Below are 16,897 nucleotides of genomic sequence, written 5' to 3'. Positions count from 1 at the left end.
ATCTTGGGGGGAATCTTACCTGCTAAGACTCTTGTGGATCTGAATCGAGAATAGATCCCTGTTCCTTTGGTGAATGTTTCTGACAAACAGCAAATAGTGTAAAAAATAAAGGTGGGGGGGCAGGGGTGAAAGGTACCATTTTAGAGTTCAGCGGGTTATGGTGCAGCATTGTCAGAGTTTAAAAAGGCTCTAATGACTACATGTCTTGGTCTATTCATGCTCAATACCCCTTTCATATTGGACACAGGTATTGGTGCTTATAGTCTGGGGTACCAGATTGCAGCATGTTGCCTCTCAAATCTGATGATGTGTCCTTTGGAAGTTAAGGTTGGAAAGGTTGTTAGAGGTGAATCCGTCATTTGAACAGAATCATAGGGTCTGCCTCAGCCAGCAGATTCCACAGAAATAATAGATGTTCTTCGGGGGCTGATTGAAAGGACATTGGGACAGAAAAGCCCCACAGAGATTGGGAGGGGAATCAAATTATTTTGTTGATAATGTGAATCTATCCTGACAGACTGTGTGTGTGTGTTTGTGTAGTTAAGTTTGTATCATTTTACGTTTTTACATCCTTTCTTTCTCTTTTGAAATGGCTTATTGGTTGTCATATTTAAAGCCTCAGCAGGCTAATGAGTGAGTGAAGCTGGGATGATGGGCGGGCAGGGAAGGCATGTTTATAAAGTTTCACCTAACTCATTATGGGATGAGTTAAAGCCCCTTTGAAACGGATAGGTGTGAATTCACCCATAGAATTATAGGGTTAGAAAGGACCACAAGGGTCATCTAATCTAACCCCCTGCCAAGACGCAGGATTTGTTGTCTAAACTATCTGAAATAGACGGCTGTCAGCCTCCTTTTGAAAACTTCCAGTGAAAGAGCTGCAACAACTTCCCTAAGCACTTTGCTCCATTGTCCTACTGTTCTTACAGTTAGGGAGTTTTTCCTGAGATTTAATCTAAATCTGCTATAATGTCGTTTGAACCCATTTCCGCTTGTCCTGCTCTCTTTGGCAAGAGAGAACAACTTTTCTCCATCTTTTTTTATGGCAGCCTTTCAAGTATTTGAAGACCGCTATCATGCCCCTTAAACTCCTGTTTTCCAAATTAAACATACCCAGTTCCTTCAGCCTTTGCTCATATGACTTGCATTCCATCCCTTTGATCATCTTTGTCACTCTCCTCTGGATCCTTTCCAGTTTCTCTACATCCTTTCTATACATTGGTGACCAAAATTGGACACAGTACTCCAGCTGAGGCCTAACCAGTACTGAGTAAAGTGGTACTATCCCCTCCCATGACTTGCATGCTATGCTTCTGTTAATGCAGCCCAAAGTTGCATTTGCTTTTATTGCAAAAGCATAGCATTGCTGACTCATGTTGAGGCTGTGATCCACCTAAGAGTAACACCTGACATTTGTCTTTGTTGAATTTCATTTTGTTGTCTACAGCCCAGTTCTCCACTTAATCAAGATCCCTTTGAATTTTAGCTCTATCATCCAAAGTGTTGTCAACCCCCCACCTACGTAGCTTTGTGTCATTTGCAAATTTTATCAGTAAGCTCTCTATACATACATCCAAGTCATTATTAAAGATGTTAATACCGGACCCAGAACAGATCCCTGCAGAACCCCACCTGAGTCCTGCTTCCAAACTGACATCATTCCATTAAGTTACACTTTTGTTTTCAGTTGTTTAATCAATTATGTATCCACTTAATGGTTGTTCCACCAAACCCACACTTCTGCAGCTTACTTATGAGATTCATGTGGAACTGTCAAAATCCTTGATAAAGTCCCGGTATATTATGTCCACCACATTCCCCCATCAACCAAACCAGTTACCTTGTCATTCAATTAACATAACTAAATATAGGTAACCTTATTATCCTTCAGTTAACATAACTGTAAACATAGGTCCTCACCTAAGAAAAGTGAGTTGTGTGAACCCATCCTGGAGCTTTTGGCTGAGTATTTTTCTTTTGAGGGGTGAGGGGTGGGGAAATGAGGGGAAGGATGACCAACTGAACAGACAAAAACAAAGACAGAGGCAAAAAGCAAGAAAGCCAAGCAGTTGCTTGTGATCCCAGTGTGATGCTGGCAAAGCTAGAGAGAGATTTTGGTCTGTTGGCTAGGGCATGGGGGCTGTAAGATGGAAACTGTTCCGTTTGTTAGTAGTTCCTACTGTGTTCGGAGAAGTAGGACTTTGTACATTTCTTGTACATTCCATAAACAAGACTACTTCAAAGAAAATACCAGATTCTCTATTAATTTCTACTTCCAACTGGAACATCCTGAAACTTGACTTGCTGCTGAGGGCAGTAGGACCATCTTCATTGACTTCAATGGGCTTTGAACCAGGCTCTTACACTTTTCCCATAGTTGTTAGCACCAATAAAAGATTAATACAACTTTAATATAATTTTTACAGCATATGGCTACCAGCGTAGCAGTTACTTTAAAATTTACCCTAACATCTGTGCCAAATTTATTTCAGTGCTGACATGCACTGCACTACCCATGCTATGTCATTACTAGGCCTCTCTGGAGTAGAAAGACTGCCAATTATGCCTAATTCTAGGACAGGATGGGGACTGTGATATAGATAAATATGCATGAGGGACTGGAGTGATGCCAACAAAATATATTTCACCTGTGACATACACCAGATTTAAATCCAGTTCTGTATGTAATCTTTGGAGAGTTGGGTCTTTCCAGTACAATTAAACTGCTATACAACTCACTGTGCTTCAAGGCAACTTGAAGGTATATGTCTCAGTCGCATAACATTGTTTTGGAAACCTACTTTATGCAGGAATATGTTTTGCTGTGCAATTCATGTAGATTAGAATAAAATAAATTAATATAACTACATAATGTAGTTCGATGTATCCTGAATATGATAGGGAATTGTGTGTGAAGATGAAGCTTGATCAACCAACCAACCACATCTGAAACCCTATGACTTAAGTTAACAGGTGTTTCGGAAATCACCATCAATCTTCTGATTTGCAGTTAGCTAGTCAGCAATTTGCAGACTACAAATGCTCTCCTCATCCCACTTTTTGTTTTCCATCAGACAAATCCAGTTTGCCATTGTAATTCCTTTTTACTGGTAGTGCTCTAGGTAAACAACTCAATTCACCGAGGTTCTGTCCTAGAACAGGCCATCCATGACAGCACTAATATATTGTGCATGAAATTGATTTAATCTGTATAGGAGACATAATTTGTCCTGCAGTATGTCCTGTGTACAGGTTAGTCACATTTGTGTTTCACTTGTTAGTTTGTGGTATGATTCAGTGTAATACTGCACATTTACTTAAAAGATTTTAATTTAGCTAAGCTACAAAATCCAGTTCTTCCCCTCTCTTTCTCTTTTGGAATCCAATAAAGCACAGGCATCAGCACGCTGATTTTTTTTCCCCCTTCTGCTCTTTCCCATCCCAACCATTCCAGAAGGTAGATGGTTTCCATTTATAGCATCTTTTTGTCCTCTATTTAAATCTTTATTCCATCCCATCATACACATTTCACCCTGTCCATACTAAGGGTCCTTGGGCCTAATCCAGAGCCTGTTAGGGTATGTTTACACAACAACTAGACACAAGTGTCTGGCCCATGCCAGCTGACTCAGGCTCGAAGGGTTGGGCTGTTGGGGCTGTTTCATTGCTGTGTACACTGCTGGACTCAGGCTGGAGCCAGAGTTCTGGGACCCTCTCACCTCTCAGGGTCCTAAAGCCTGATTCCAGCCCAAACCCAGAAATCTACACACGGGCCAGTCACTGGTGTCTAGTTGCTGTGTAGACATACCCTTATAGTCAATGGAAGGACTCCTACTGACTTGAATGGGCTTTGGATCTGTCCTTCTATGCCTTGAGGTGTCAAGCAGCCTCCCCCTTCCCCCAATGAAGTTGAATGTAGGATTGCATCCTAAGGGTATGTCTTCAATGCAATAAAAGACTGTCATGGCTGCAGCTGGCTCAGGTCAGCAGGCTATAAAATTGCAGAGTTGACATTTGGGGCTGGATTCTAGAACAATGGTCCCCAAACTTGTTCCGCCACTTGTGCAGGGAAAGCCCCTGGCGGGCCGGGCCAGTTTGTTTACCTGCCGCATCCGCCGGTTCGGCCGATCGCGGCTCCTAGTGGCCGCGGTTCGCTGCTCCAGGCCAATGGGAGCTGCTGGAAGCAGCGCGGGACAAGGGACGTACTGGCCGCCGCTTCCAGCAGCTCCCATTGGTCTGGTGCAGCGACCTTAATATACACAGCCTCCTTTGGAGATGGAGGACGTGTGTCTAACCACCCACAGCCACAATAATTGGGGAATGAGAATGACATGCCGTGAGTTCGCTTAAAATTGTTTCCTGGGTTGAGAGATGTTACCAATTCTATAAGTATTCCCCATGTTGGGTATAATATCTCTAAAGCTGGTAGAATCTTTCAAAATGGTAGGAATTTTAAGTTTGATCAATGCAAATTAATACTCTATTTGCTCCAAAACACAAGTGTATCATGAAAGAAAACACTAAAAAGTACATGAAATACATTGTGAACGTTTCAGAGTAGCAGCCGTGTTAGTCTGTATTCGCAAAAAGAAAAGGAGTACTTGTGGCACCTTGGAGACTAACAAATTTATTTGAGCATAAGCTTTCGTGAGCTACAGCTCACTTCATCGGATGCATTCAGTGGAAAATACAGTGGGGAGATTTATATACACAGAGAACATGAAACAGTGGGTGTTACCATACACACTGTAAGGAGAGTGATCACTTAAGATGAGCTATTACCAGCAGGAGAGTGGCGGGGGGGAGGGGAAGAAAACCTTTTGTAGTGATAATCCAGGTGGGCCATTTCCAGCAGTTGACAAGAACGTCTGAGGAACAGTGGGGGATGGGGGGCATGGGAAATAGTTTTACTTTGTAATGACCCATCCACTCACAGTCTCTATTCAAGCCTAAGTTAATTGTATCCAGTTTGCAAATTAATTCCAATTCAGCAGTCTTTCGTTAGAGTCTGTTTTTTAAGTCTTTGTTGTGATATTGCAACTTTTAGGTCTGTAATCGAGTGATCAGCGAGATTGAAGTGTTCTCTGACTAGTTTTTGAATGTTAGAATTCTTGACGTCTGATTTGTGTCCATTTATTCTTTTACGTAGAGATTGTCCAGTTTGACCAATGTACATGGCAGAGGGGCATTGCTGGCACATGATGGCATATATCACATTGGTAGATGTGCAGGTGAACGAGCCTCTGATAATGTAGCTGATGTGATTAGGCCCTATGATGGTGTCCCCTGAATAGATATGTGGACACAGTTGGCAACGGGCTTTGTTGCAAGGATAGGTTCCTGGGTTAGTGGTTCTGTTGTGTGGTGTGTGGTTGCTGGTGAGTATTTGCTTCAGGTTGGGGGGCTGTCTGTAGGCAAGGACTGGCCTGTCTCCCAAGATCTGTGAGAGTGATGGGTTGTCCTTCAGGATAGGTTGTAGTTCCCTGATGATGCGTTGGAGAGGTTTTAGTTGGGGGCTGAAGATGGCTAGCGGCATTCTGTTCTTTTCTTTGTTGGGCCTGTCCTGTAGTAGGTGACTTCTGGGTACTCTTCTGGCTCTCTCAGTCTGTTTCTTCACTTCAGCAGGTGGGTATTGTAGTTGTAAGAATGTTTGATAGAGATCTTGTAGGTGTTTCGTCTCTGTCTGAGGGGTTGGAGCAAATGCGGTTGTATCGTAGAGCTTGGCTGTAGACAATGGATCATGTGGTGTGATCTGGATGAAAGCTGAAGGCATGTAGGTAGGAATAGCGGTCAGTAGGTTTCCGGTATAGGGTGGTGTTTATGTGACCATCACTTATTAGCACTGTAGTGTCCAGGAAGTGGATCTCTTGTGTGGACTGGTCCAGGCTGAGGTTGATGGTGGGATGGAAATTGTTGAAATCATGGTGGAATTCCTGAAGGGCTTCTTTTCCTTGGGTCAGATGATGAAGATGTCATCAATATAGCACAAGTAGAGTAGGGGCATTAGGGGACGAGAGCTGAGGAAGCGTTCTAAGTCAGCCATAAAAATGTTGGCATACTGTGGGCCATGCGGGTACCCATAGCAGTGCCGCTGATTTGAAGGTATACATTGTCCCCAAATGTGAAATAGTTATGGGTGAGGACAAAGTTCAGCCACCAGGTTTGCCGTGACATTATCGGGGATACTGTTCCTAATGGCTTGTAGTCCATCTTTGTGTGGAATGTTGGTGTAGAGGACTTCTACATCCATAGGGGCCAGAATGGTGTTTTCAGGAAGAACCTATTTCCCCTTGTTTTTTCCTACCCCCTCCCCGCCCCCATTCCTCGGGCGTTCTTGTTAAACCCTAGATTTGTGCTGGAAATGGCCCACCTTGATTATCATACACATTGTAAGGAGAGTGATCACTTTAAATAAGCTATTACCAGCAGGAGAGTGGGGTGGGGGGAGAGAAAACCTTTTGAAGTGATAAACACCCATTTTTTCATGGTCTGTGTGTATAAAAACATCCTCACTGCATTTTCCACTTTTATGCATCCGATGAAGTGAGCTGTAGCTCACGAAAGCTTATGCTCAAGTAAATTGCTTAGTCTCTAAGGTGCCACAGTGCTCGTTTTCTTTTTGCAAATACAGACTAACACGGCTGCTAACCGTGTGGATTGTAGTTTCCTCAGGAAGTCAGTGGTGTCTCGAAGATAGCTGGGAGCGCTGGTAGCGTAGGGCCTGAGGAGGGAGTCTACAAAGCCAGACAATCCTGCTGTCAAGGTGCCAATGCCTGAGATGATGGGGTGTCCAGGATTTCCAGGTTTATGGATCTTGGGTAGCAGATAGAATACCCCAGGTCGCGGTTCTAGGTGTGTGTCTGTGCGGATTTGTTCTTGTGCTTTTTCAGGGAGTTTCTTGAGCAAATGGTGTAGTTTCTTTTGGTAACCCTCAGTGGGATCAGAGGGTAATGGCCTGTAGAAAGTGGTGTTGGAGAGCTGCCGAGCAGCCTCTTGTTCATATTCCGACCTATTCATGATGACGACGGCACCTCCTTTGTCAGCCTTTTTGATTATGATGTCAGAGTTGTTTCTGAGGCTGTGGATGGCATTGTGTTCTGCATGGCTGAGGTTATGGGGCAAGTGATGCTGCTTTTCCACAATTTCAGCCCGTGCACGTCGGCGGAAGCACTCTATGTAGAAGACCAGTCTGTTGTTTCGACCTTCAGGAGGAGTCCACCCAGAATCCTTCTTTTTGTAGTCTTGGTAGGAAGCTCTCTGTGGATTAGTATGTTGTTCAGAGGTGTGTTGGAAATATTCCTTGAGTCAGAGACGTCGAAAATAGGATTCTAGGTCACCACAGAATTGTATCATGTTCGTGAGGGTGGAGGGGCAGAAGGAGAGGCCCCGAGATAGGACAGATTCTTCTGCTGGGCTAAGAGTATAGTTGGATAGATTAACAATATTGCTGGGTGGGTTGAGGGAACCACTGTTGTGGCCCTTTGTGGCATGTAGTAGTTTAGATAGTTTAGTGTCCTTTTTTTCAGTTCTTGTCAACTGCTGGAAATGGCCCACCTGGATTATCACTATAAAAGGTTTTCTTCCCCTCCCCCCCAACCCCACTCTCCTGTTGGTAATAGCTCATCTTAAGTGATCACTCTCCTTTCAGTGTGTATGGTAATACCCATTGTTTCATGTTCTCTGTGTATCTAAATCTCCCCACTGTATTTTCCATGAATGCATCCGATGAAGTGAGCTGTAGCTCACGAAAGCTTATGCTCAAATAAATTTGTTAGTCTGTAAGGTGCCAAAAGTACTCCTTTTCTTATTGTGAACGTTGATTCTCTTTACTTGTACTGAAAAGTAAGATAAATTCTAAATATATAAAGTATCATTGGATGGCTTACGGGACTGCTATTCCCATATACAACTTTTCAACTCCAGGACACTATTTCAAGTACAGACCACGCTAGTAATGATCAGAAATTGTTAAACCACTAAAAGAGTGGTACAATATATAAAATAAGGTTGGAAGATTTACTGCTATTCTCTATAGCTACGAATTCACCTATCTGACCTTAGGGGCCCCTTCATTGATCAAACAGAGGCATAACAAGATCCACGGGATGGAAACTGAAGTTGCAAAATTCAAATTGGAAATGAGATGCAACATCTTAACAGTGAGGGTAATTAGCCATTGGAACAGATTACTAAGGCATATGGAAAATGTTCCATCACTTGAAGCCTTTAAATTGAGATTGAATATCTTTCCAAAAGATATGCTTTAGTTTAGTAGCTTTCAACCTCTAATGTGCTGTGATCCAAACTTCCAATAGAAAAAGTTTCAGAACAGCCACTCACAAGTTACGGGGTTTGATAGTATTCCATTATGTAACAGTGAAGAATAATACCTTCCACTGCAGGAACTACTGAATGAAATTCTGTAGCATGTGTTAAACAGGAAGTCAGGCTAGATGATCACAGTGGTGCCTCTGGCCTTTACAGCTATGAATCTCAAAAGCACCACCATAAACTAGCATTCGTATTGTCTGCCTCACAGCAGTGGCTTGCATAGGCATGGGGACTGAACTATCCTTAATGTGTCTCTGTCTTACCTAGTGGCGGTGTTGTGCTTGCAGGGGAGGGTTGAGCCACACTAGCAGAGCAATGCGGGGAAGCTCAGCTGGCACGCTTCTGTCCAAGTTGTATCTGTTTTGTGGGCAGAGGGCTTCTGTCTCCTGGCCTGTCATTCTGGCACCTTTCAGGAGCACTACATTCACATGGAAAAACTTCAGAAAAGTTATTAAAGGGAAAAAATGGATATGTGATTGGGTAAGAAATATGAACTGAAATCTAACACTCTCCTCTTTTATGCTCAACGCATTCCAGATAAGAAAGGTAGGTAAATGACACAATACACTCTCTGCCACTTGATTTAAGTGTGCTGTTTTATAGTTACAAAGCTAGCAATACTCCTTTTAGTACCACCTGTCAGCTGCCAGAATCCTGGATCCTACTCAGTCAGGCTCCAGGCCAGAACATGGTGCAGACACAACACTTGTTTCCCTGCTGGATTACTTCCTTCTACTCTCAGACAAGGGAATCCCATCTATACTCATTCTAACAAGCTTCTTTGCTGCATTTGGTACTCTTGATCAACTCCCTTCTCCCACTCTCTGGGGCTGTTTTCTATCGGAAATGTCAGCAACTGTGAAAAGACAATATGCTGATCATGATTGTATGGCTGGTGTAGACAAGGGGAGATCCCATTCAGTATTGTGTTAAGCTCTCCATTTTTTTGTTACATCGAGATCAAAGGGCTTGGGAATGTTGTAGGAATACAGGACAGAATTCGTTAATTGTTTTCCTTCCTCATATGTGCTTGTTGGTTTCTCTATGCAGAGTTGCTATGAAATGCTAATATGCCACTATAACATAGTGGTGTTGATTTAAAAAAAACAAAACACAAAACAAAGTGCATTGCTATTTTCCTTTAATAGTTTCCTTTAAACATATTTAAGCAATCAATTGTTCGTAGTGGGAACAACTACCATTACGTCAAAGAAAATATTGGACTCGTTTACAGTAAATGAAAATGAAAAACCTGGTATTACTGGTCATCAAAGGCACACTCAGGGAATTCTGAAAGAAATTTAAATGTTTAATTATGATTACCAGGAGCTTTCCTGTTTGTTTTGTGAGTGTTTTTTTAATATAGTAAGACATTCAAGTAGCTTATGTGAATATCAATTGGAAAAAATAGAAAATAAATTGTTTAATTTATATAAAAATAATAAACAAAATATTACAGAATATATTAAGAGTTCAGTATCTTTCTGCATTAGTTGCCTCTTGGCAAATAAAGTGATGATAGAAATGACATCCCCCCCCCCCCCCCCCGTCTTTGCAACTACATTAAGAAAATAAGTGAATATATCTGCTTTACTCCATCTTATTTGTCCTGCCATAACATCTGAAATTGACCTCCAAACCCTCTCACCCTTCACTCTCTTCTCCTCTCATCACAAAATTGATTCCTGGTGTGGGAAAGGAAGTGGGGTAATTTCAATGTGGCCACTGCTGCTTCATCCATACACCCATGTGCATTACCCTCTAAGACCCTGACTGTTGCTTCATTAACACCTTGCATTTCTGTAGCACACACAATTTTAATTTGACAGTAAAGGTTCTGAGACCAGCTGCAGCTGGAAAAGCAGCCCAGCCTCCCTCTGAAAAGGAACTACAACCAAGGGGAGGCCTGGCTTCACTTTTCCGGAACAGAGCTGATGGCAGAAAGAGGACTCCAAACTCAGTCCAAAAAGAAGCTTCTTCCCAAAGTCAGAGAAGCAGAAAGCATCTGTCTCCTCAAGTGAAGAGCCATTTGGTCACAAGAAGGGAGGATGTGTTGATAGGTGAAAGCTGGAGAGAGCCAAGAAATGGTGGAACTTTGGCAGAAAGAGGAGTCTGTTGCAGGTAGACTTGGGAAGGCAGCACCAAAGAGTTCAGATACGCTTTCTGGTTCTGTGATGTTTACTCATGCTACATGAAAACTTTACGATTTCACCCATGACTGCTTTTCATGTTTGCAGATCAATGCTCACTTTGCTAGCCAGGAAAAATCTGGGAGAACTAAAATCTCCATGGTTCTGTGCCATTACTTTTATTTTATTCTTTATTGTTTTAAATAAAAGCTTTTTTTCATTTTAACCTCATACAGCGTGAACCCTTGAAGTCTCACTGAGGCAAAACTCCCACCGAGTAAGGATTTCATGATTTGTCCAATAGAAATTAATGTTCCACTAACAGACTAATCCTCTTAACTTCTTATAATAAGCCTAAGAATAAAAACCCTAGGAATAAATCAGCTACACCAGAAATCAGCTACACCATGTAATTTATATATATGTATACACGCACCATCCCCTGTCTTTGGCATGTCAACTATCCATGAAACCTAGCCTCAGGACTTCATTTAAGAAGGTGAATGAAATACTAGTAAATTTCAAGGTTTTTTTTGTTTTGGTTTTTTTTTTTTAAATCCCAATCCTGGGAGAATTTATAATAAATACATATTAGTGAGATCAACAAAAAGAAAAGGGGTTAAAATGTCTAGTCTTTTTTTTTCTTTAAATCTTTTGTTTAAAGATGCAGTTAAATATTACAATGTTTTAGTTGGGGGGGGGGAAGCTCCACAGGACTTTAATGTATGCATATGACTGCACCACAACTAAGGTGGGGCAGAGTTTGTCTGAGGCTTACCCAGGCAGGGCAGCTCTGCTTTATGTGTTGGGGGGGAGAGGGGGAGGAAGGAGGTCAGAAACTGCTGTAAAAAGGGTGCTTGGTGGTCGGCTTTGCAGCAATGACTCACACGCCCTCACCCCCCGCCCCCCCGCCCCGGGAATGTGATGTCCGAAGGCCATAAATGTACAAAACCTGGGTGGGGCTAGTCTTTGTTCCATGCAGAATGGCTTCCTCCCTGTGTGGCATAAAGAGACTAGTCCCACCCAAGTTTCGTACCTTTATGGCCTTTGGACATCACATTCTTGGGGAAGGGGGTGAGTCGTTGCTGCAAAGTTGACCACCGAGCACCATTTTTACAGCAGTTTCTGACCTCCTTCCTCCTCTTTTCCCCTCTCCCCCCTAAAGTCCCAGACAAACTCTGCCCCATCTTAGTTGTGGTGTAGTCATTCCAAGCAGTGAAGTCTATTAGATTTCAAGATGTTCTATCAAGCAAAGAGGTAGAAGCCTCAGAACTTCCATAATTTCAAAATAGACTAGACAAAAAATTGGGAATATATATTAGGGAACAACCCTTGCACTGCAAAGACAGGGACTGGGTGGGCCTCGTTCAGCAAAGCACACGAGTAACTTTAAGCACAGGAGTAATCCCATGACTGTTGATCAACACACATAAACACATGCTTCTGTCTCATTGAAATCAATGGGATTGAAACACATTCTTAAGATTAAGAACATGTTGAAATGTTTTCCTAAATTTGGAACTACATCCTTATCTAATAGGTGCCTTCCTTTTCTAGTTTACATCTGATACTTGTAGAAATTGCCAAATTTTAAAATACTTCTGAGATTTGAAAAATCTGAACTTTTAAGTTACTATATCTGAAACAGTTAATTCAGTTTGAACCCCTGTAAATTGAGGGTTAGGTGAACAATAGCATAGGGCCATTAAAGTCAATGGAGCTACCCCAAATTAGTTCAGCATTTGGCCCTGAATTTGCCCGGTTAAGTTTCTGAACTCATCTCAAAGCGAACTCTGCAGCGCTCATACAGCCTGAATATTAATGATTAAGGTCTGCCTTGAAACCTAGAGAGCTAAAAGAAGTCTGACATGCCTTCCTTAACTCTCACTGATGTGCCTTTCTTATTTCTCTTTCACAATGATATAGTGTAAGTTATTGTTACAGGGTCAGCTTGGATTTTTAGCTTTAAATCTACCCACGTGAAGCAAACGAATTTCAGAATAAATATTATTTTAGACTTCTGTTGCTGCTGCTTCCCAAAATACTTCCTTTGCCATGGCCCCATTCAATGAGAATGCAGGATTAATGTGCACTTATCAATCAAGACATATTAGCTCTTTCCTTAAAAGAAATTTTAATATGTTAATTTAATAGTTAAATTTGGTGATTAAAAAAACTAGTGGGGCCCAGTGTTAGACTTGGCTTCTTGTTATTCCGCCTTAGTGGTGTTTTTTCTGCCACGTACACTCTATCTCTTTGTTAAATCTAGTTGTAGTGAGAAACACTGCAGTTGCTGCTATTCTCATGTACCATGCTGAGCTTTAACATGATACGCTTTCTCTGCTCCTTCATCACAGTGCAAGCTGCAATGGCTGCTGATCTTCTGTGTCAGCTTTTTTTCATGTTTTCATGACAAAATTATCATTCCCTTTCTTGGCTTGTCTGTGAATCCAGAGTAATGTCACTTAGACCTCAGGGGCTGTTGAACAGCAGCAGCAGGTAGGAGCTGGGGAAGTGAAGGTAGCATTAACAGTCGTGCCTGGCTTTATAATAGTAACTTCCTCCTCCAGGATTTGTCAATTTTGATTTTGCAGTTCAGTCAGCAATGGCGCCTGCTGTTTGCCTCCTGTCTGTTCTGCAAAATAAAGGGAGTCATTTGCTCTTCCAGGTGACAAGTTTGAAAAGGGAACTTCTATAGCCCTAATTGCTTGATGTGCAAGCCACATTCTCTGCACTGGCGGGATGACCTCTTGCATTTTAGGAATATCCTGAGGGGTCTGGATAATGTAATGATGAGTTAATGCTATTCCAATTTACTTGTCCCTTTAAAAGTCTGCATCCTCAGTGAGATTTTTTTGTTTCATGCTGTGCGTGTGTGTGTGTTTGCGCGTGTGCGCGCACGTGCACGGGGTGGGGGGGTGCAACAGGGACCACGCTTAGTTCTGACAGCAGGGAGAGGTCAGTGAGTTAGAGGATACAGTTCCTGAGAGCTGTGCTCCCAGCAAAGAATATCCTTAACATTGAAAGAAACTGAAGAATAAAAATATACTGCAGGTAAAATCAGTACATGGGACAGTGGTGGGATGTACAGGAGATAACAGGTTCCTGAACAACAACTGGGGCAGGAAATCGGTGTGAGGTAAGTTGGTTAGGGTCTAGAACCAAGAACTCTGCTGTCTAACTAGGAACCTCACAAGAGGTCAGGTCTGTTTTCCCAAAGCTGCTCCTTGCAGTGACATACAAACATAGCTTTACCTACCAAGTCAGTGGTAATATTTGGGGGACTTCATGGCACATGTGTGCTCCTAATCAGCTATGTGATTTCACTCAAAGCTCATTTTGAATTCTTCCCATGTATGCATACAGTAAATATCTATCAAATAATTTTGGCAGATGTGGGGGTATTTGAAAGCTGCAGATATAGTTTCTGTGGACTGCAAAGAGATTTTTAGTGTGTGGCTTTCGGTACCCACCACATTAATTAGCTGCAAAACACTTGCTCCAGTGACTGTAAATTGTAATGTTAGTTCTGAGAATGTTTTCATATTCATTGGCTTACACATTGTGCAGTGACTCATCAAAAAGGATTGTGTTAGTCATTTGATGCTTCAGCTAACAAATATGAGAAAACATGGGTTATTTTAACTGTGGTTAAAGAAACAAGTGTGAGTTTTCCTGCAAGAAACAATGGATTTTAAAAGCATATTTTTATTTTCCAAAACTGACCCATTCTTTCCCTTACAGCAGAAATAGAGACCCCAGTCCTGCAATGAATTGTATATAAAGCAAACCCTTCCACCTATGTAAAGCCCTATAATTACTTCAGTAGGACTTTTGATGGGCATAAGGGATTTGAAATGTCCTCTTGAATACGTTCCATACTCTCATTATGGCCCCATAGATCCTTTATGATCCTATCTGTCAGTGTACCATATGGTATGCAATTCACTGAAACGGGATACCTTCCTCAAAACATGAAATAGACTGCAAAATATTCAGTACAAAGGATGCCTTTTTAGTGCAGTTGGTGGTGGTAAATTATTTTTTTGTTTGGCTGTGCATTCATATTAATAGGTAAGTTTTGTCCTAATTTGGGATCACTTATAGAATATGCAGTCTTTGCTGTGCAAAACTTTCCAACTGAAACACAAAAGCAGCTGCCTGGCTTACTTACAAACCCAAGATTCAGACCAGCTTTACTAAAAGGTTCACACCTGTGGTCAAACCAAGGCTGAACTTTGAGTAAGCCTCAGCCATTATTTTGAGTGAACTTGGACTGAATTTCAATCTATCACATGATAGCTGGCCTTCTGAGTGGTTTGGCACCCAGCCTACCTCTTACAGGCTCTGCTAATCAGAATGAACCTACCCAGATTCACCTGAGATTAGTTAATTGCCCTGGTGGCTGGGTGGCTGCTGACTAGCTAAGGAACAGCTGGGTCTAATAAAGGTTTATGAGGGATCAGTCAGGAGGTTCTAGCAGACAGGATGCTGCAAAGGGCTTTATTGGGAGCTGGTTAGGGAGCTTATCAGGAAAGGGAACCTTGGAAGGTGTCACGGTGTTTAGGGTGCAAACCAGATCAGTGAGTTGTCACCACTTGCTCTGCAACCCTAGGTGCCTCAGAGTGCTTTGCTCATAGCCAACCTACAAGTGTGTCAGTCCTACCCTGAGTATCTGTGTGCTCTGGTTCAAGAATTCTGACCCCAGCAGCCTGTCAGCAACCCCGCTCTGGCTTCCACCAGGCTAGGTTACAACCAGCAAGGTGACCCCAACACACTCCCAATCCCAAATTTCCTCAAAACTATGCACTCTGCAACATCCAGCCCTCTCCTGGACAGTTCATAGACATAATACAGTTTGTTTGTTCCTTTAAATAGACAAAATCTAATCATGTCTTCTTAACTTAAATGGGGGTATATAGACCCTTCCCATCAAACACAGCACTGAGTTGGTGTGTAGTAAAAATAAACCAAATTTATTAACAATAGGAAATAGATTAAGTGGTGCCAAAAAATAAATAAAAGTAGAGATTGTTACAAGCAAATAAAAGTGAAAGCAGGCCTGTAAAATTTAATCTGGTAAGGTATAAGCTATGTTCAAGACTTTCCACAGAAGTACAAGATGCTGGCTTCAAAAATAATTAGATAAGTTAATGGGGGATAGGTCCATCAATGGCTATTAGCCACTGTGATCAGGGATGTGACCCAATGCTCTGGGTGTCCCTAAACCTCGACTGCCAGATGCTGGGACTGGATGACAGGGGATGGATCACATGATAAATTGCCCTGTTCTGTTCATTCCCTCTGAAGCATCTTACATTAGCCAAGATACTGGGCTAGGTGGACGAATGGTCTGACCCAGGATGGCTATTCTTATGTACTTATGCTTCCCTTGTCTTAAGTGAAATATCTTTGCTTAGACAGATTTCTCACCTATATTCTATTCCCAGAGACTTCAACCCTTGCCCCTTCCCACTCCCCAACCTCTACCTCCCATGGTTGAAAGACCCATCTTTCTCAGCTTGCAAGAGCTCTGTTCTGTTGTATTTTTGTGATGGATGTCAAAAATGGCTTCCATCCTTGCTTATATCTTTCAAAATTCAGTGACCTTGCTTTCAGAGACAGGATCAAGTCATACTGTTTCTCTCCCTGTATGCAAACAGGGCTTCTATTGTTTTGATTCTACCATGCTTCATTTACATAGGAGACGGGTAAAATGACATTCCCTTCTATCTGTGAGAGACCTGTTTCTCCCCTTGTTTGAACACACTGTGAATCCTAATATCAATGAGTATCCAAAATTCCTTATATAGAGTTTAATATCACAAAATATACATATTATTGCCAGCATGTCATAGGCTTTCATAAAACACCTCACACAAACTTTTATAATGCAGTAGAATTGATTTCCATAATTTGATTCAATTGCTTATCACTGGAGGGTCAGCCCTCCAGTCTTCATAGACCAATAAAACTTTGCAATACATTTTTTGAAAAGTGAAATCCAGATAAAGCTTCTCTCTCTTCAGGATAGACACCAGGCTGTCTTCTCCTCCATTTGTTAGCTTTGTTTACCTCATATGTCAATAGAACTTCATTGTCTCTGCCTGATGACCAGGCTGTTCAGAAAAGCAAAAACATTCCTTTGTGTAGGGTGGCACAGTTTGACAACTCCCCCTGATATGCCTGGTTTAATCACATTTTAGTCATTTTTCAGCATATATCCATAACTCTTAATACACACTGCATACACACATCACACAAGAATATTAATAATGAGTTATTAGTTTCATGATTATATCTTACAGACCACATTTTACATACAGATTATAACCATAATGAGTTGGAGTATGCAGAACTGGTCAGACCAGCTGAAACTCACTACCTGAACCCTGAGAACCTCTTGATCTCTGGCACTGGGATACTCTTAGGGTCAC

The sequence above is a fragment of the Natator depressus genome, chromosome 1 (genome assembly GCF_965152275.1).
Source record: "Natator depressus isolate rNatDep1 chromosome 1, rNatDep2.hap1, whole genome shotgun sequence".
NCBI classification, from domain to species: Eukaryota; Metazoa; Chordata; order Testudines; family Cheloniidae; genus Natator; species Natator depressus.
Note: the sequence above shows the minus strand (reverse complement) of the source record.